At 31.3% G+C, this 21647-nt stretch overlaps 1 protein-coding gene across 1 annotated transcript in view; it reads right to left on the bottom strand.

The window, feature by feature from the left end:
- The window catches only part of GstS1 (Glutathione S transferase S1), a 491998-nt gene extending 470628 nt beyond the window's left edge, over nucleotides 1-21370 (bottom strand). Inside the window, exon 1 of the mRNA XM_065514068.1 lies at nucleotides 21357-21370. The gene's annotated coding sequence lies outside the window, so the exon portion shown is untranslated. The remainder of the gene's footprint in view (nucleotides 1-21356) is intronic.
- Between the last annotated feature and the right edge of the window lie 277 nt (nucleotides 21371-21647).

Below are 21647 nucleotides of genomic sequence, written 5' to 3'. Positions count from 1 at the left end.
TTTCGCGTATAAATTGTGTAGATGAATTTAAAAATGAAAATTTACAAATTGTAGTTTAATGTTTTAATATTCTAGCATATATTTTTTGTTTTGTTTGCTTCTTAATGTTGCTGTTGTTGTTTTTGCTATTTCACTTTATATAAACGAAAAAAATGTTTGTATATGTTTTTGGATTTAAGCCAAACGCGACATTTTTAAAATTAAATGGAACTTCAAGCGAAAAACCATACAAAAATGACATGTTAAAACTTAAACGGAATTGAGGAAATAAATAATCAAAAAAATAAAACCAAAATAATAACAGAGCATGTTTAATTAAAATCCAGCTGAATTAAAGTTGAACTCAAAATGTTGAAATGACAAATGGAATCGGAAACAATGACTAATAAAGTCATGTAAAGTTTTTTTATTTTTCAATTAATAAATGGAAATGTATGAAAATTTGGTGAATATTAGAATATTTTAGATTGATTGTATATTTTTTTAAAAAGACTTGGTTTTAAAAGTTTTAATATTTTTAAAATACTTGACTTCTTCATCATGTAGAAATAGTAAGACGAATAGGAAAGGCAAGGCTTTCGTATGTTATTCAACAATTTATTGAATCATCAGAAAGAACTTTAATATGAGAAAAGGTGAAATCATGAACCAATTTCAATAGGCGTCCCAAAACAGAAACTTCATGACATTATGTTTAAATTTGTGACACGGGTATAGTCTTTTAGTTAAGTTCGATAATGCTGTGATCTTATTTCGAAATTTATGAGAACAAAATGTAGAAACTAGTTTCAAATAAAATGTCCAGTTAATTTATGGTTTGTAAAATAATTTATGGTTTTTATACCCTACACCACCATAGGGCGGAGGGTATAATGCGTTTATGCAGATGTTTGTAACGCCCAAAAATACTAGTCTAACACACACCTTAAAGTATACCGATCGGCTTAGAATCTTTCTGAATTGATTAAACGATGTCCGTCCATCCGTCCGTCTGGCTGGCTGTCAATGTAAACCTTGTGCGCAGAGTACAGGTCGCAATTTTGAAGATATTTCGATCAAATTTGGCACATATTATTCTTTTGGTCCAAGCACCAAGCCTATTGAAACTGGCTGAAATGGGTCGATTATTTCACCTAGCCCCCATACAAATGTTCTTCCGAAATTGGACTTTATCGGTCATAAATGTTTAATTTATAAATGTATCTCCACAAATTCCGCTCCAAATAAGTTTTATATATACAAAATTCATGTCACCAAATTTTGTTACGATCGGTCCATAATTAGTCATAGCTCCCATATAGACCCGCTTCCGAAAATCACTTTAACGTGCATTAATCGCTTAAAAATGTTGGTATACACACAAAATTCAATATAGACATAAATCACACGACCAAATTTCATGGTGATCGGTGCATAATTGGTCATAGCTCCCATATAAGACCCACGAAAATCACTCATAAATATAAATTATTGAAATTTTAAAAGAAAAATGTTTTTGCTCTTTTATTTAGTGTAGGGTATTATATGGTCGGGCTTGACCGACCATACTTTCTTACATGTTTTCATTTATATTTATACGAAATATTTTTTTAGATTTTAACTTGAAAATAAATTTATTCGATTATTCGACAATTACTGGTCGAATAATTTTTTATTCTAAACTGCAAAATTTTATTCATTCGAATAATTTTTTTTACACGATTATTCGAATAATTTTTTTTTGAATTACAAATTTTATTCGAATTCGAGTAACAACCCCATAGTTTTTTAAGCTTTCTTATTAATTTTATTTTTTTTATTAAATTTCCTCATTATACACAATACTATACTTAATATTAAAAAATTAATATTTATCATACGCACCTACACTGAGATATTCCATAATTGCCCCAAAAGGTATGCTACAACTTTTATATTTATTAAAAATATTTAATAAGCTGATGAATCTAGGCGTATACTTAATATTTTTAAAATATTTAATAACACTTATATGGTCATAAACAATTTTTGATAAAAATCTATGAAACCGAATTTAAATGTTCATTATTTCTTAAATATTTTAGAATTTTTTTAAATCCAAAATAACATTGTGTCAATGACACTACTAAAGGAACTTCCGAACTTTGGCAGTTGATAGTTTATGATGTTTGTTTTGCGAAATTACCATGGAATATCGGTAAATAACACGTGCAAATGTTAAAATTGTTTTATCAAAATGGGTGTTCTTTCTGCATTATATTTTATGCAATACGATATAATATCTCCCACACACATTGTTTTATTTAAATTAAGAGATAGGAAACGCTTAAGGAAATACCCTTTATGAAAAATGAATTGCAAAATTATGGTTCCAAATGTCTATATGTTTATTAGATACAGTTTCTGAAAGATGAAAAATAAAATAGTTGAATTTAAAGTTGGTTGAATGAATTGATCAGAGGATATGGTGAAGCAATTTCGCTATATAGGCATTTCCAGCGAAAAGTCCACCCAGACCGAAAAATTAAAAGTTAACCAACACTATTTCCTTTCTTGTATTATTTAAGATAAATATTCAAAATTAACTAAATAAAAGTTAATTCAGAAACTGTATCTAATAAACATATAGACATTTGGAACCATAATTTTGCAATTCATTTTTCATAAAGGGTATTTCCTTAAGCGTTTCCTATCTCTTAATTTAAATAAAACAAAGTGTGTGAGAGATATCATATCGTATTGAATAAAATATAAGGCTTTCCTGAGTTGCGATGGCGAGATACCGGTCCACAAAGTTCAAGTCTTCGTTTTGGTCAGTTGTGCTTTATTTCTAAGGGCATATTCTCTTTACAATTTATATTTCTACACGCAGAGAAAAAATATAGTTGGGCATGGTTACTGTAACCATTTCAATATTGTTACAAGTTTTTTAACTATATTATAGTCAGAGTAACCATTTACATGATTGTGGTAACCATAATATGGTTAACTTACGATTCACATGATTGTCTCAACCATATATATGGTTACAGTAAACATATATATGTTTGTGACAACCATTTATATGATGAACGACTTATCATATTATGGTGCTCTCGGCTTAAGGCTTATCATAATCTGAGAACAACATATTATGATAAATTTATTCATCATTAATATGGTTGCCACAAACATATATATGTTTACTGTAACCATATATATGGTTGAGACAATCATGTGAATCGTAAGTTAACCATATTATGGTTGCCACAATCATGTAAATGGTTACTGTGACTATAATATAGTTAAAAAACTTGTAACACTATATAAATGGTTACAGTAACCATGCCCAATTATATTTTTTCTCTGCGTGTAGGCGTAATTGTTCTAAAGCACTCTTACCGAAAAACCTTTGCTATAACAACAGCTACCGTTATATAAATCTAAAAGAGCAAACAAACAAAAATGAACAGTAAAATTTTGATTTGCTTTTAATGAAACTTTAAGATAACGTCACGCCAGATAAACAAAGGTTTATTCTATTTATCTCTACGCTGACGATCGCAAGTGCGTGAAATTTTGTATTTTAACAAAGGTTTATAAAATAAACTAATTACGGAAAAAAAATCGGTTATCAAACAAATAGTTACTTTAATATTAATTTTCAAAAGTGTGCAACGTCACGCCAGATTATGGTAAAATACCGTAAAAGGCAAGAAAAATTTTGTTTGAAAAAGAATAATGAAGGCAATCAGCAATACAGATGCAAACAAAACTTGGGAATTTAAGGACGAAGCCTAGCCCAAATACAAATGTCCTCCCGAAATATGACTTTATCGGTAATAAATATTTAATTTATGTAGGTATCTTAACAAATTTCGCTCCAAATAAGTTTTATATATAGTGAAGTCATGTCAAACAATTTCATGATGATAGGTCCATAATTAGTCATAGCTCCCATATAAAGCCACCATCCAAAAATCACTTTTACGAACATAAATCTCTTAAAAAAATAGGTATCCACATAGAATTCAACATAAATCACTCGACCTAATTTCGTGACGATCGGTTTATATTTGGTCATAGCTCCCATATAAGGCTCACTTAATAATATCAGTTTAACGATATTAAAAATGTTGAAATCCAAATATAATTTAACTAAAATAAAACATGAAACTATTAGATATATATTATAATAAATGTATTTTTATAATTTTCTTATATTTATCTTTTTCTTATTTATTAACCAAAAAATATATCACATGAAAATTTAGGTAACGTAACGCCTTGTAACTTCACGCCATATACTAAAGCTAATAAATATAAAAAACGAGGAACGGTTTTTAAATTTTATAATTTGGAAAATAAATTTATATCATTCCAAATCCTACTACAAAAGGTTTTATACAAAAAGTCTTGCCCACTTCGCAGAGTTATGTAATTTTGTAATGCAACTCAAACCGCACTTCTGTTTTTGGTAACGTAACACCATCGCATATTTTTACTAATATCTTCAAATCATTAGGTTCAATTGTTCTAATATTTTTACTGAATATAGTGGTACTTAATTACTTCGAAAATGTAGAAAAAACTTTTTACAAATTTGACTTTATCATTAATTTTTTTTAAATTTTGTCGTACAAATGTAACGTCACGCCATACGCCATATTGGAAATGCCCATATGCATTATTACTCAATTATCAACCGGTAGAAAGTAATAAGTGGCTAAATTTTGAAGCCAAACTTTTGGTGAATTTAAGTAATTTTTATTTTGTACCAACATATTTATTTAACATATTTAGAAGCCAAGTACATGTTTTTTATTACTTTCAAATAGTATGGGCCCATGAAAATATTGAGATCACAAAAAAATCATATTTTGTTCCACCAATATTATCAACAAAAACTACTAAACTAAGATTGACAAAAATTACCCTGCAAGAGTTGCGGATACTTACTGTAGTGATATAGGGTTTAAAAATTATTTAAATACATTCTAGCTACCCTTATCCCAAAACATTTTGCTGAGGAATTGTCAAGATTTTTTGTTATAATTTTTAAGACTGAAAATAATGCAAGCTTATAAATTATCCAAAAATATTAAATTAATTTTTTTTTTTTATTATTTCGCTACTTCATTGTGTAGCATCCTCAAGAAGATACATAGCTGAAAAATCTAGAATTGCGGATGAATTACGTACCTTAATGCACTTACAGGCCAGTAATATTACGTGATGTTAAGTTTCTCAGCGGACTTAAAAAAATATACTGAGGCCCTACGAATGACGTATAAGATATTTAAGCACTCGTGAGACATCTATTTTTCTCCAGCAAAATGTCAACACTGCTCCTGTCAACACGCAGACCTGTCAAAATTTGAACAAGCTGCGTCAGTCAGTTTGTGTTTGGCAGCCATTGATAGCAGACTACCGCGTGACTTGAGGAGAAAATGGAAAAAGCAATATTTTTGGGAAAAACTTATCTATCCAACCAAGGCTAAGGTTGATGCATACTATGGAAACTCTACAACATTAATTTCAATGGTAAAAAGGTGATTTACTGAACTTCGTTGTAGCGGTACAAGCACGGAAGGTGCCGAACATTCAGAATGCCCAGTTGAGGTCTATACACCCGAAACAATTGAAAAGATTCACGATATGATGTAGGCCGAGCGGATATTGAAAGTACGAGAGATTTTGGAAGCCATAAACACCTCACATGGCGCAGTTTTTTTAAATTTTGAATGATCACTTGGCTACGAGAAAGCTTTCCGCAATATGAGTGCCGCGTTTGCTCACAATCGACCACAAATGCAATGGTGCATACACGTGCAGTTTTAATGGCAAACATCCATGAATTAGGCTACGAATTGCTCTCTCATCTGCACTATTCTACGGATTTAGCTCCGATTTACTATTTATTGTTTTCAAGAGATATTATTTATTTCCAATTATTTAATTATCTCACAAAAAATACACATTTTGATTGCCTGACAAAATTTAATGTTCGGAAGGGATAAACAGGTTACAGAAATAAAGTGTATTGACCCCAAAGGAGACTATGTTGAAAAATCAAATGATTTTTTATCAAAAAACTTATATTTCATTCAAATATTCACGGAATTATTTACCCTCCCTCGTTTCTATTGGTAACCAAAACCAAAATATGATATTTAAACTTCACTTTGACCTCTATGAAACATTAAATCACGGTAATAAATGTAGATTTCTCTAGATACAAATATTTGTGTATATGATTTAAAAATGCCGAAGTTTTTTTTTCAAATTTTTGGCTTCTATTTTGAAATATTTGTACAATATAAATTTATTCATAGTATTGGCCAATTAGGGTGCCCCGATAGACTAGACGATAGTGTACTGGACTATCAATCCAAGGGTTTCTGCAGACAAGCAAAACGCTTCGCAGTTTGTGTTTGTTAAAAAAAAGAATCAAGCCAATTTTGGATACTTTGTTCTGAAGAGAAGCTTAACCCAGAGACAGACTTCTGCATCGTTCGAAACAAATAGTAGTTCGTCGGGTCAAGGTCTAGACTATAAGGCGGGTCAAGCAAAACATCCCAATCACTTCTTTCTAAATAGTTTTTAACAGGTATTGCAACATGTGTCCGAGCGTTGTCATGATGGAATATTATTGGTTTCATATCAGGTTCAATATTTTGGAGGTTATTGTTCGAAAAACCTCCAGAATATATGTCCAGACTCGCATCAAACTAATCCATTGCATTTCCTACAGGTTCGGTTTATTGTAATGGATCCATTTTTCATCGAGAGTAATGATTTGGTGCAAAAATTGTAAAATTATTCTCTATTATAGCGTTCAAGCATTATTTTTGACAAGATTTCTCGGCTTCAATTCGTATGGTACCCAATATCCCTCTCGTATCTCCCGATGATATTTCTAGCTCTTGTTTAGTTTGACAACAATCTTCGTGGAGTAATGCCTCCTTTTCTTTGTGTTAATTTTTTTTTAGCAAATCGTTACCTTAAAATACGGATGTCGTACATATATAGCAATACTTAACTTATAAATTTTTTTTTGAATGTTTAACATTAAATTTCTTCAAAATGGCCCTATGGATTCTCTCCAGTTTTGGATTGTATATAATTTGGATATTTGATTTTCATAACCTTAAGTCACATTTATTGTAATTATAGTTTCAAAGGCGTTATTAGCCTTTTTGCTTCAGAATACATTTGGCGTATGCTAATTTTTTTCACAAGAAATTATTTTCTTTGAACATACGACAAAAAGCCCACTGGAAATATATAATTTTATGGAGTAAAATGGAAATTTCGTGATAAAATCTAAAGAAAAATCTGAAAAACATAATGAAAACCAATGAACAGCTACTAAGAAAAGGAAACGGAAGCCCTTCTTTTAGAATAAAATCAAAGATATATCAAGAATATTATGGAAAATGAATAGCTTAAAAGTGGATGCTGCTCCATTAGAATAGCTTGAAAATGCAACCGTTTCCATAAAAATAGCGTGGAAACGCAAACAGTTCCTTTAAAATTTAATGAAAAATTACCTAGTTCATTTAGAAAATAATAAAAATGAACCGGTGCATATAGAATATCATAAAAAATAAATCGTTATTTTTAGAATAACATGAAAACGGAACCAATTGGAACAAAAGCATGAAAACTATTGTGATCTATACTCCATTTCATTAAATTTTGGCTACGTACGTTCATTTCTGCATATTTGCAAAATATCTTGAACAGTTTTCGTATCGAGCGATTCATGAATACCTGCTATGGCGTTCCAGGATTCACAGCTATACCACAGGACGGAACGCACATTAGATGAAAAGAGGTGGAGCTTTGACCTCAGATGAACTTGGGGTGATTTCCACACTTTTTGCAGTGCCCCCGTCATCTTTAATATCTACGGTGTCTATTTAGAACTTTTGGGAACTCAGTCTTTGCTACATTAAAATGTAAACCAGCATCACTTGCCGTGGTCTGTCTTTATTATTTTCTTTGAGTGCCAACTATAAATATTACTTTTAAGAATTTTTTCAAACTAAACAGTTAATATTTTATTTATCGGTTATTTTCTTCACTTTTTCATTAAAAAAATAATAAAATTGTATGACGCATGATACAAAAATAGAAGGTAGTCTCACTTTCTCATTTTGTCGCCATATCAACGTTCTGACGTTTGTTGGAATTATAAAAAAATGTGCAAGGCGTATTAATCAGGTGAGAGCGTCTCGGCAACAAACACAACAAAGACAATATTTTTTATTTGTCAAGAGATTGAGAATGTCAAAACAGAAAAATTAAAAAATAAATAAATTACTGGTAATTTTTTATAAATGCGTCGAACGTGAATAAAAAGCTTAGTGATTACAATATAACTTTTAAACTATCCATTTAACAGTGTCCATCTGTTTGTGTAAAACTGTAGCAAGTCCAAAATACACAAACTAATTCTTGTAAGTAGTTTGTAATGAAAATCAGCATTTAGCTTTGTCTGTCTGTTTAAAATACTCACAAGTCCAAAATACACAACCTAATTCGCGAAAGGAGTTCTAAGCATTAAGCTGTTATGTAAAATACTCGCAAATCTGAAATACACAACTTATTTAATTGATTTTCATAAATTTATTTGAATAATTTTTCGTTTTTTATTTTTTCAATTTAAATATTATAAATGTCAACCACAAAGAGTAAACAACTATTTGACACTTTCAAACTCAATATAAATAAACAAACAATAATCAGCTGTGCTAGTAACTTCACCTTATTGAATACACCTTGAAAATGTGCTTCCATACGTATAACAGTAATCCCATTTTTTTGTTTTCAATTTGTTTGTTATATTTCAAATTGAAACAAATATAAAAAAATATTAAACATTTTAAATAAATTTATTTCCAATAGTGTTGATTGTGAAAAATAATAATTAGAAAGCAATTAACATGAGCTGCCTTGTGACAATACAAAATATTTTTGTAAGGACTCGGAAATAAAATTTTTCAAATTTCCTTCTCTACCATACATGCGACAAAAGTGGCTTTCTTCTTGCAACTTAACGGAGTCACAATTGCCGAAAGCACCGCTTATATGTTCGGTACATTTTGGCAAAAATGACATTGTCGTAGGCAATAAATGCAAATTAAACAAAAGCGCCTTTCCAGACAATATAAGGTAATTAATAGTTTAGATGTGAGAGGTGTTTTATAAAAAATACATTTTGAATTTCAGTTTACCAAAACAAATCCTTGAGTCCACCAATTCCAGTGAGCATAGTGAAACAAATTTTTCTTTGCAAAATAAAATGAGTGGTAATGTACAGAACTTATGCGGAATAAAATTGCAACAATACGGAAAACGCTATATTTGTTTCCAACGTTGAACCAAATAACATATAAAACCTTTATAAAATAGCCCATTGTATTGATTTAATGTAAGCAAAAAATTTGTTGTATTCATGTACATTTGTGGCAGTTATGAAGAAATTAATATACAGGGGTGGAAATACCGATGTTTGCACTCTTCTGAGCTCTTATTTGAGTTTCAATGTCTTATTTTTCAAGGTAGTTCTTATTTTATTAACATTTTGAAATAACTAAAAGCCAGATTTTCAAATGGGGTTTTAAAGTATTAAGGCAAAACATAACGTAATTCAAAATAAGTCCTAAAACACTAATAGCTCATGTACTTTTTCTTTGGCCAGTATCAAATTTTTGTTGCAATTTCATTCCACATACATACGTTATATATACTTCTAAACTACTGGTTCGATTTGTTTCATTGTTGGTATATTTGAATTTCTGTATTTAAGAAGTTATATATGTATGTATTTAGTGCTGTTCATTTTACCCACAGTATTAATAAGATTACTTCCTAACTTAATATTTTAACTGTAGTTGCAATAATAATCAATCAGGGATTTCAAGAAAAATTGTAAGAAAAAATTTTACAAGCATATCTACTCAAACTGAGTAAGTTAATTTAATATAATGTAAGAAGTACTTTTATAATTTTTTATAATTGCTACTATATAGTGTCTCACTCGAAGATTACCGTGTCAATAATAACTTAGTTAATAATGAAATGTCCAAACTTAAAGAGAGAATTGCAACTTTAGAATTGCAAATTAGCGTTTTGAATAAAAATCGTAGTGCCTTGACATTGAAGCAACCTCGGTATAAATTAGAAGATATTTCCCAAGCAATTTCCATTTATTCAGCAGGCCCACGTTGTTATAAACTGTTACGTAAAAAAGGTCATCCATTGCCATCACCCTCAACTCTCCGCAGATGGGCTTCTATGCTATCTGTAGAGCCCGGTTTACAAGGGCAAATACTTAGTCAAATGGGATCATTTGAGAGTCAGTTGAAGACAAATTGTGCGTCATATCATTTGATGAGATGAAGTGCCGGGAAAAGTGGGCTTATGACCGAAAAAGTGATAGAATAATGGAACCACAGAGAATGGTGCAAGTCGCTATGGTACGGGATTGCGGGGTAGCTGGAAACAGCCAATATTTTATAATTTAATTTTTAAAATGGTTAAAGATATGTTATTGCATATAATATCCGAACTCTACAAAATTGGATTTACCGTGGTTGCAGCCGTCAGCGACTTAGGCCCAGAAAACCAGCAAATGTGGAAGTCAATGAATGTCTCAGCACAGACGCCTTACTTTAAACACCCTGATGATGAAAAACTTATATACGTTTTTGCTGACGTTCCCCATTTGTTAAAGTTATTGCGCAACCACTTTGTGGACAATGGGTTCATTTTTAAGGACAAATTGCTGACAAAGTATATGGGCTTGCGCTCCCAGAACAAGATCAAGTGTTGAAATCAATGAGTGCAATTGTAGTCAAACTTTTTCCAGTCCGTCTAAGCGGTAACCTTCTGCCATTTCAACGTGCGATATTGCAGAATAATAATGCACTGCCGCTTTTCTTAAAATACGTCAAGGAACAGTATGGCAAGGATTATGTTTTGACATCAAAATTAAACCAAGATTGTCTGGAGAACTTTTTTAGTGCTATTCGCGCAAAAGGTGGATTGCATGACCATCCGTCACCTCTTGAGTTTAAATATAGGTTACGAAGTTATCTATTAGGTATAATTATAATAAGTATATACTTATATTAGTTGGATTTAAATTAAGTTTATATATAGGACGCAACGAACAAATTTTAAGCACTGAAACCAACGTGAAACCCGCTAATGATAACTTAATAGAATTTGAAAACATTGATGTCGACAGCACGTTAAGCCATACTATTTATGGCACAATTAATGAAATACCAATATGTGAAGAAGAACAAGCTGAGGCAAATAATACTCTTATATGTACTTGTTTATGTTATACAAAATTAATATTCTCTTTATAGCTTATAGAACAACAAGAATCTGAAAAACTTTGGGGGGAACTAAATGATATAGAATTCGATGCATTAGAAAATTTTGCGGGATACATAGTATCAAAAATGGAACTGAAAGAATATGGATTTAGAAAGTCAGAACAAAAAGACAACAATTATACATTTGTTAACCTAGTGTCCGAGGGTGGCTTATATAAACCTAATGAAGATTTTTTGGATAAAATAGAACAACTTAATTCAATATTTGTCAAAATTAATGGTAATACTTTAGACTCTATTATCCAAATTATATGAACAAATTGTTTATATCAAATTCGTTATTAGACAAACAAATTTTAAAAAGATTTTTTTTGGGAAGAACTTTCTTTAGAATTCGTTTCCTAAATCGTTCTATGAAAGAACAATATAAAATTAAATCTGTAAATAAAAAGATGAAAAAAATATTAAATTAATAAAATTGTTTTATAAATATTGTTCTTTTAATTCTAATCATTGTTTTTAATCACGTTTTTATTTTCATATAGAATATAATTTTATGTTATTAATATAAATTACACATTCTATATCAAAATTTCCAAAAAATATTTTCCCCTTTTCTGTATCTGGCAACGACTTTCTTAATTGTTTACAAAAAGCAAATATCAAAAAATTCCAATATACTTCAAAAAATTTTTTGTGAGAGAGAAGTGGAGTAACCTTGTATATTTGAATCATGCTTAAAAGTGTACTTCTAAGTACTTCATGTAGTAGTCAATAAAATGAAAGTTATTGAGTAATTGTGTCATTAACAAGTTTCTACTGAGTAATGTTTCAGTTTATATGTATTTACGATATGAAATACATGTTGATATTTAATTTAGTAAGGAAGACTGATCTGGAAATATCGGCTGACTTCATAAACGCATTTTGCAAAGAAACACTGCAATGCATAGCGTTCATAAATGCAATAGATTTTGTTTTGGCAATTTGGCAAGTTCATTATTATATGGCAATGCTTGTCCATGCGCAGCATTTGTCAAATTTGTGAACTGTTTTTATTTATGATTCTTTACAAAACATCTATGCGTTCATGAATGTCACAAAGTATTGCTTTGCCTTGTAATTGCATTACTGCATTTATGAAGTCGGAAATCCCTTTAAATAAATTATAAAAAGATTTCTGTTTTTCCTTATTATTTCACACAATTTTAATAATATTTGGTTGTTAAATATTTACAATTTCTTGTATATATTGACAGACACACAATTGTTGTGCGGCCTTTTACAAACTGATATAATAATTAATTGACTTTCCGCCCTTCCCTTTAATTCTCCAACAAATTATCTTCTTTATAAATTTAAGTGCCAAATATAAGCCCATCAAATATTCTCAAGCTTTATGTCTATAATCATTTATAAAAATATTTTCATTTTCATTTCCCTTTCATATTTCTTAAACTCATATTTATTTTTTTTTAAATTTTAATCCTTTTTAATTAAAAACCATTTTCTTTTTAAATCTTATGGCAGTAACTACTTCAATGTTAATTTTTACCACATATAAATGGCGGGCTGTTAAATTTTGTGCCTAGTCTGGCCTAAGTCCCCTGTGCTTAATAACTTTTGAGAGAAGAAAAAAAATACAACAAAGTTTAAAAGATTTAATGTTGTTAAGTAAAACGTTTTGGTTAATGCTGCTTTCGCCGCTGTTATTGTTGGTAAATAATACTCGTATATTTAAATATTTTTTGTTTTTTAATTTTTAAAGCAGCCATTAACCCTTTAGCCTTAATTGCTGTTATTTTCATATCCTGCTTATGTTATTTTCGTGGGTGGTTTTACTGTTGCTGTTACTGCCTTATGCTGCTTTTAGTTTGGCTGTGCTTTCCTCTTGTTTAACGTTTATTTAAGACATTTATATTCATAATTTACTTGCCGAAATTATGACCATTAAAAAAATTAATTTTCACTTAAAAGATGCTTTAAATGTTTATAAAGTTTGGTGTCTGTGTATGTTTAAACGAGGGAGGGAGTGAAGATTTTAGGGCAATGTTGAATCTGACAGTCTCTCAGTAACGTTACTCCTCTATATTTGTATGTACTTGTTGTTTAAATATTTCCACCGATTATAGGAACATATTAATGTTGCATCCCTTAAGTTCAGCAAACATTTTGTTGTGTAACCTGTATCTTCTTTAATTGATTATTACAATAAGCTTTGTTGTTTACCACACCCTGTTCTTTTCTTAATACTCCAAGTGTTCCTAGTTACTTGTGTTTTATTGCAACAACATCACTTATTTATTTACCGAAATAATTTGCTTAAATGTTAACAAATTTCTACAAATACAAACAATATATTTTCGCCTTCGGTTATACTACAGTTTTTGCTTTTAATCGCATTGCTGCTTTTGCCTCTAAACACAACAGCAGCAATATTACAGTAACCAATACAGTGTGTGAACTGTCTAAATCGTTTTGAAATTTAATATCTTGATCATCCATTATGCGCGTCACTTCCTCTATGGTTTTGGTAGTATTGTGCAGCTTTAGGCCTATGTCTATGATTTGTAGTATTTGTTTCCTTTTAAATAGATTTTATTTTTCAACTAAATACTTTTAAACAATTTATTACTTTTGTGAGAATTTCTATACTAAATGACTTTTGATAACTTTGTGCTAAATCATGTTGTAGTGAAAAATTTTCACTAGATTTTAGACGTTATTAATAGTATTTTGTTTAGTTTTTTTGTTGTGATATACATACGAATAGTTCTATTTGATATGAGAGTGTTTATATTTATATGAATATAAAGGGGAAATAAAAGAGACTTGATTATAATTAATTTTACATAAACAAATAATAATATAAGAGCTAGCACTAGGCTTGAATAAAAACACCTATGCCTGAATCTAAATTTGAAATATATAAATACCTAATATTGAAGCTAAAATCGACGTATATAAAGACCTATGACTGAAGCTAAAATTGAACTACATAAAGACCTACCATTGAAGTTAAAATTTGGCTGCGCAAAGGCCAAATTTATTTGCACTCTATAAAGACCTAAGATTGAATCTAAAATTTAACTCTTTAAAGAACTAAGATTGAAGCTAAAATTTAACTCAATTAAGACCTAAGATTGAAGCTAAACTTGAACTCTATAAACAACTAAGATTAAAGCTAAAATTTAACTCTATAAAGTCCTATGATTGAAGCTATAATTGAACTATATAAGGACCTACGATTGAAACTAAATTTGAACTACAGAATGATATATGATTGAAGATAAATTTAAACTAAAGAAAGACCTTTGATTGAAGTAGAATTTTAACTAAATATAGGCCTACGATTGAGGTTAAAATTGAGCTAGATAAATACCTACGTTTGATGCTAGATTTGAACTACAGAAAGACCTATGATTGAACATAAATATTAACTAAACATAGATCCATGATTGAAGCTAAAATTGAACCACATAAACCCCTACGATTGAAGCTGAAACTGAGATACATAAGGAACTGCGATTGAAGCTAAATTTTAACTAAACAAAGACCTACGACTGAAGCTGAATTTGACTAAATATAGGCCTACGATTGAAGCAAAAATTGAACTAGATAAAGACCTACGATTGAAGCTAAATTTGAACTACAGAAAGACCTATGACTGAAGCTAAATTTTAACTAAACATAGGTCCACGATTGAAGCTAAAATTGAACTATATAAAGACCGAAGATTGAGGCTAAAATGGAACTCCATATAGGCTTTCGATTAAAGACAAAATTTAACTATATAAGGACATAAGATTGATGCAAAAATTTACCAATATAAAGACCTAGGATTTACCACGATTGAAGCTAAAATTGAATTATATAAAGACCTACGATTGAAGCTGAAACTGAGCTACATAAGTAACTACGATTGAGGCTAAATATTAGCTAAACAATGACCTACGATTGAAGCTAAATTTTAACTAAAACTAATGAAACTGAGCTACATAACGACCCATGATTGAATATAAAATTTAACTGAACAAAGACCTGAATCTGAGTTACATAAGGACCTACGATTTAAGCTAAATTGGAACTAAACAAAGACCTACGATTGAAGCTGAAACTGAGGTACATAGAGACTTAAGATTGTAGCTAAAATTTAACTTTATAAAGACCTATGACTGAAGCTAAAATTGAGCTCTATAAAGATCTAAAATTTAAGCTAAAATTTAGCTTTACAAAGACCTATGATTGAAACTAAAATTGGACTATATAGACTTTCGATTGAAGCTGAAATTTAACTATATGAGTACATAAAATTAAAGCTAGAATTGATCTATATAAAGACCTAGAATTTAAACCAAAATTGAACTCTATAAAGACCTAAGATTGAACCTAAAATTTAACTATACAAAGAGCTAAGATTGAAGCTAAAATTAAACCACAAAAAGCCTTAAGATTGAAGCTAAAATTGAACTGTATAACGTTCTACTATTGAAGCTAAAATTTAAATACACAAAAAAATTAAAGAAGACTTAGATCTGGCAACACAATGATCTACGACTGAAGCTTAAATTGAACTACTAAAAGTTCTACAATTGAAGCTAAAATCTGATAACATAAAGGCCAACGACTGGAGCTATTATAAAGCAAATATCTTGTAGTCTTACTTTCCCAAATTCCCCCTTTCCTTCCCTTCTCCTCATACATATATTTACTAAAAAATATAACTAACAAAATACTAAAAGTATTTTGTTTCTTCTCGAGGAATAAACTGGGGGAAAAACATAAAAAAACCGAAACACACACAAAACCATATAAAACCACACTAGAGAAAACTCATTTTGCCCATGTGAACTTTAGCCACAGTTTGACATTTTGCGCCGTATGGTCTTAATTTTTTTTTGCGCTGCTGATGTTGCTATTGCTAGCATTCGTTTTTTTTAAATTTGATATTTGTTAGTTTTATTAAGATTTTTTCTTCGCTGTGTGCACCACGCTCAAGTTAAAATGCTACTGAAAAAAAAACAAAGGATTTCCAAACCTTTTTTTTGTCCCCTCTAAATATTTTTATTTTCGAGACAGGCATTTATGGTAAAAAAAACAACCTGAACACGAAACCAACAAACGAACTTTGGAGAATTCTCGTTGCACTTGGCTGCCAATTGCAACTGTCATTCTGTTTAAGCAAAAGTTGGTTACCAAACAAAAAATACTTGCTACATACATATTTATATAGAGGAAAACCCCATGGAAAATGTTTTTGGGAAAAAATAACAAAACAAAAAATGGTAAAATATATTTAGAGCTGTTCGAGTACTTTGTTAAAATGTGTGAGTATGTATTGAACATTTAAAGTTAATAATGTGATTAAAACATCAATAAATCTTAAACTTAACTTTGGTGTTTTTTTTTTGTCAATATTTGAAAATAAGTAGAGGTAAAGGCAGCATTTAAATGTTTAATTAAGGGAAAACTAGGGTTAATAATTAAGAACTTTAAATTTAATTTATACAGCATAATACGTATGTACTTATGGTAAAATGATAGACCTTAACACATTCAAAGACGCCATAACAAGTTTTTAGAAATGACAAAATAAAGGAGATCTCAAGGTCATCCAGGTTGGGTCCAAAGTTCCAAAATTCGTTAGGTACATTCAAAGGGAGGATAACTCATGGACAGATTCTAGCTCAAAGGAACTCTACTTTCTTATGAAGACACACTTTCCTGTTTGTATAGAATTTAAAATTAGGGAAGAAGACTAGGAGGACACTGCAGCTACGAATCTCGGTGACATTTCTAGTTTTATTAAGGAAACAGGGAAAATTAGCATGGGCGGTGAATACTTTTGACACGTACAAGTCACCGGGTCCGGGCGGGGTTTTTCCGGCTATTCCACAGGACGCATAACTTCTATTGACTGATATTTTCAGGAAATGTCTCTGCAGGGGGTATCAACCGAGAGAGTGGAGAGAGATAAAGGTATTATTTATACCTATAGAGTGAGAGTTGGCACTCGAAGCCAAAGGAATTTAGACCTATCAGCCTATCGTCTTTACTGTATCAGCCTATCGTCTTTACTCTTGAACGACTGATAGATCTTTATCTTAGGATCAGCATTGATACACACCTCATTAGCAATGATCAGCACGCCTACCTCAAGGGTAATTCTGTGGAAAGTGCGTTGTGCTTTGTATGAGTTCGGCTTATATAATTCAGTTGCGTTTATGGACATAGACCGAGCCTTTAATAACATTACGATAGAGTCAATAAGAGAGTCGTTAGTTGAACTGTGTGTAAGGACTTCCTGCTGAGTTGGATAGTTTCAATGCTTGGTAGCAGAATTATCCATTTAAGCCTAGGGGATGACAGGATTAGAAGACGGATTTCCAGGGGTTCACCTCAAGGCGGTGTATTTTCTCCCCTTTTAAGGTTGCTAACAGTGAACTCTATTCTCAAGATCTTTGAATCTAGGTGTAGGAAGTAGTTCACCATACGGACGACGTTGTGATTCTGATCAAGGGAAAGTTTCTTTCGACAATCAGCGAAGTAATGCAGGAGGCTCTTGAAGAACTCTCAACCTGGACCAAGATAAATGGGCTGGATGTAGACCCAACGAAAGCGGAGTTAGTACTCTTTACCAGGAAATATAGGATAAGGAGTTATAATTTGCAGAAAATGATGGTTGTGAACAGACTTTATCAGAGGGAGCCAAGTATTAAGGAACCTTCCTTGATAGCAAATGATCATGGAGGAAGAATACTCAGGAAAGCCTTAAAAGGGGTATCAATGCCTACTACACATTCAATAGATTTGGAGGCTATGACCAGGAATGTAAACTGGATTTACACATTGGTTGTAAAGCATATTATTACGTATAGTTGCACGATTTGTTGGGAGGCAATGAAATAAAGTAGTTCTAGGAAGATACTCAGTAAAGTTCAGATATATGCTTCCATTGGCATAACGGGTGGCATCGGTAGCACACCTCAGGCAGTACTGGATATGATGCTTAACTCGGTAGAGTTATCTATATTGAGAATTTTTGGACAAAATTCTACTTTGGGCTATCTAACCTTTGCACTGCTGGAGGCATTCTGGGATAACGCTTATATTGATTCCTTGACACGATGGAAATCAGGGTAATTGTATAGCAGATGAATTGGCCAAAAGAGGTGCGATGATGGATGAGGAGGCGATCGATCCCTTTTCTGGTATTTCCCTTGTAAAATGCAAGATGACTGTATAGCAGAGACTATATGAGATTACACATAATTGGTGGACCAATGAACTAACATGTGGTATAACGAGGTCCACTTGGCCCGTATATGATGCCGTCAGGATGAATCTGCTTATGGAATTCCGTCGTAAGCAAATAAGTCTAATCGTTTCCTTTATTAGAGGACACTGTACAAATAGGGACACATGCTGGGCCACAATTACTGTCGAAGCTGTCATAACGAAGAAGAGAAGGAGACTGTGTCCCACCTATTCTGCCATTGCTCGGCTCTGACAAACTTGAGGGAATGTATCCTTGGAATCCTATTCGTTTCGTGTTTAGATGAGCTATTAGGGATGAGTCTAAGACGAATCCACTCCTTCAGCAGAAAATCTGGTTGGTTCAATTTGGAGACAATGGACGTATTATAAATACCTTGTTTTTACTTCTTCGGTATTACAATGGGATCAGTTTTGAATGGACCCAAATGAGCTGCTTGACGAGAGGCTACCTATGGAACCTAACCTAATCCAACCAAGGACATTAAAGTGTCATACAGACTCCCAGATGAATGCAGCGTATTCCAGAGATCCTAGAGATCTGGAAATTCATGGACTTGAAAACGGCACATGGGACAGAGGGGTCTATAGTGATAATTTATGTAGATAATCAGGTAGCACTGAGGAATTTGAAATTACATGTGGTGCACTCGAGCTTAAAGAGGACTCTAGAAACGTTATTGGAATTATCCGATTATGTTGGGTACCAGACCACTGTAGCATACAGTGAAATGAGATAGCAGATGAACTGGCCAGATAGGGTTCGAAAATGGACTATACTAATAGGGACTGGGAGGTTAAACCTCCTTTGTGCCTTTATTATAGGTTGATCTTCGATAGATTCCGTTGCTCTTCGAACCAATCCAGGAGCAGTAGGATGGATTGCAGGATGTCCAGGACTATTTGGCTAAAGTTGGGTGAAAAGTCACAGCCATTTAGCAGGAGTGATAACCGGTAATGATAACCTTCATTGGTAAATGGGATATGTACTCACAAGACTTCTGTAAGATGTGCTAGGATATTGAGGAACTAGACAAAAATGACTAGGAGAAAGCTTTCATGAGGTACTGGGAGATATAGTTAAATCTCCCAGTGGAAGTTTACTTATTAAAGTACACAACCCTTCAAATCTAATCTATTCTATGACAAAATGATCTGAAATCCCTGAATTTTAAGAGTTTAAAACCTAGATTTATAAGAAATAAATTGACCCAGGTTATTTTCTTGAAGTTATAAAGACAACCCGTTCCAAAACTACTAAAATAATAACTAAACTAACTTAAATGTAGCACTCTTACTTATTTTAGTTTCTTTTTATACCCTTCATCATCGTGAGAAGGGTATATATAAGTTTGTCATTCCGTTTGTAATTTCTACAATTTTCATTTCCGAACCTATAAAGTATATATATTCTAGATCCTTATAGATAGCGGAGTCGATTAAGCCATGTCCGTCTGTCTGTCTGTCTGTTGAAATCAATTTTCTGAAGACCCCAGATGTCTTCGGGATCCAAGTCTTCAATAATTCTGTCAGACATGCTTTCGAGAATTTTGCTATTTAAAATCAGCTAAATCGGTCCACAAATGGCTGAGATATGAGGAAAAAACCAAGACAACCTCGATTTTTGACCTATTTTTGACATATTTTTGACCTATTTTTGACCTATATCTGGATTACTAAGACATTAATATAGACAATATGGATATCTAATGATAGATATTTCAAAGGCATTTGCAACGACGAATATAAGACCATAGTAAGATGGACCTACAATGGATCAAAATCGGAAAAAATTTAACCCGAATTTTTTTTTCACAAAAAATAATTGAAAAAAAAAAAAAAATGTTTTCCAAAAAATAAAAAAACACAACTGGAAAAAAAATTAAATTTTGTTTACCTAAAGTATTTAAAATTTTGAAGTATAATTTGGTGAAGGATATATAAGATTCGGCACAGCCGAATATAGCACTCTTACTTGTTTATTTCTAAGAATTCCATTGACTCCTTTTTTATTTCATTTATCATATTTTTCTTATATTAAAATAGAACTATACTCCATTACACCTTTAATTACTTATTTAAAATACTTAATATAAGTTTTATGGTTTTTTTCTGCAAAGGTCTTAGTATTTAAATTATTTCCATATTTTTCTACTTTTTTGCAGTTGTGTCATCTATGGCTGTTTTTGTTCTTAACTATGAAATGGCCACCATATGGATTGCAGTAAAACCAAGATTAGACCATTTTAGATCCTCTTCTCTTATTAAGCTTGATTCATTTATTTTAATTAATTTTTCTTTGCTGGTGCTTGTTGCTGCTGCTGCTGTAGTTGTTGTGTGTAACTATGCTTTCTACTTATTATTATCCACCCTCTTAAGTTGCAAGCTGTAGGTACAGACATACATAGTTCGCATAAAGCAATAGGAAGCTGGAGGAAAAGGAAAATTAATAAAAATGAAAGGCTACAACGACTGGCTAGTGGAAGACAATGAAGTTGTATGGGAAAAGTAGAAGATAAAGTTAGAGATATAGAGAATATTTCAAGTCTGGAAACTGAACTGAATTATAAAAATGAACTTTTTTACATTTTGAGAAGTTGTACTGATACTTATCTGGATGTACTAGTTTACCAACCACTATTTAGTAGCGTGCAAAGGATTCTGGTGTTGTGTTTATGTGTAATTTAATATTTTTTATGTTTTTGTAAAAAAAAATAAAGAAAATTTCTTCACTCTCAGGTTGTTACTTTTGGATTTTGTTTTGTTCTGCTGTTTTTTGTATTTTATTTAATTTTGTTTGTGCGTTTTTTTATACTTTGGCTACTTATTCAGACATTTAATGTTCATCCAATCCCAGCATTTTTCTAGCACTATTCCTGTGATTATGTTTAAGTATGAAACTTGCTTGATGTTTGCAGAACATTAAAAGAATGTTGGGATAAACTAATGGTCTAATTGCTAAATAATATAGAAACGAATGATCACTCACAGATCCTAATTAAGAGGTCCTAGTGGAAAAATGATGATAACACAGTGCAACAGTGAAAAAAACACACG

Source organism: Calliphora vicina, chromosome 5, assembly GCF_958450345.1.
Source record: "Calliphora vicina chromosome 5, idCalVici1.1, whole genome shotgun sequence".
In the NCBI taxonomy this organism is placed as follows: Eukaryota; Metazoa; Arthropoda; class Insecta; order Diptera; family Calliphoridae; genus Calliphora; species Calliphora vicina.
This window is presented reverse-complemented; position numbering and strand designations above follow the sequence as displayed.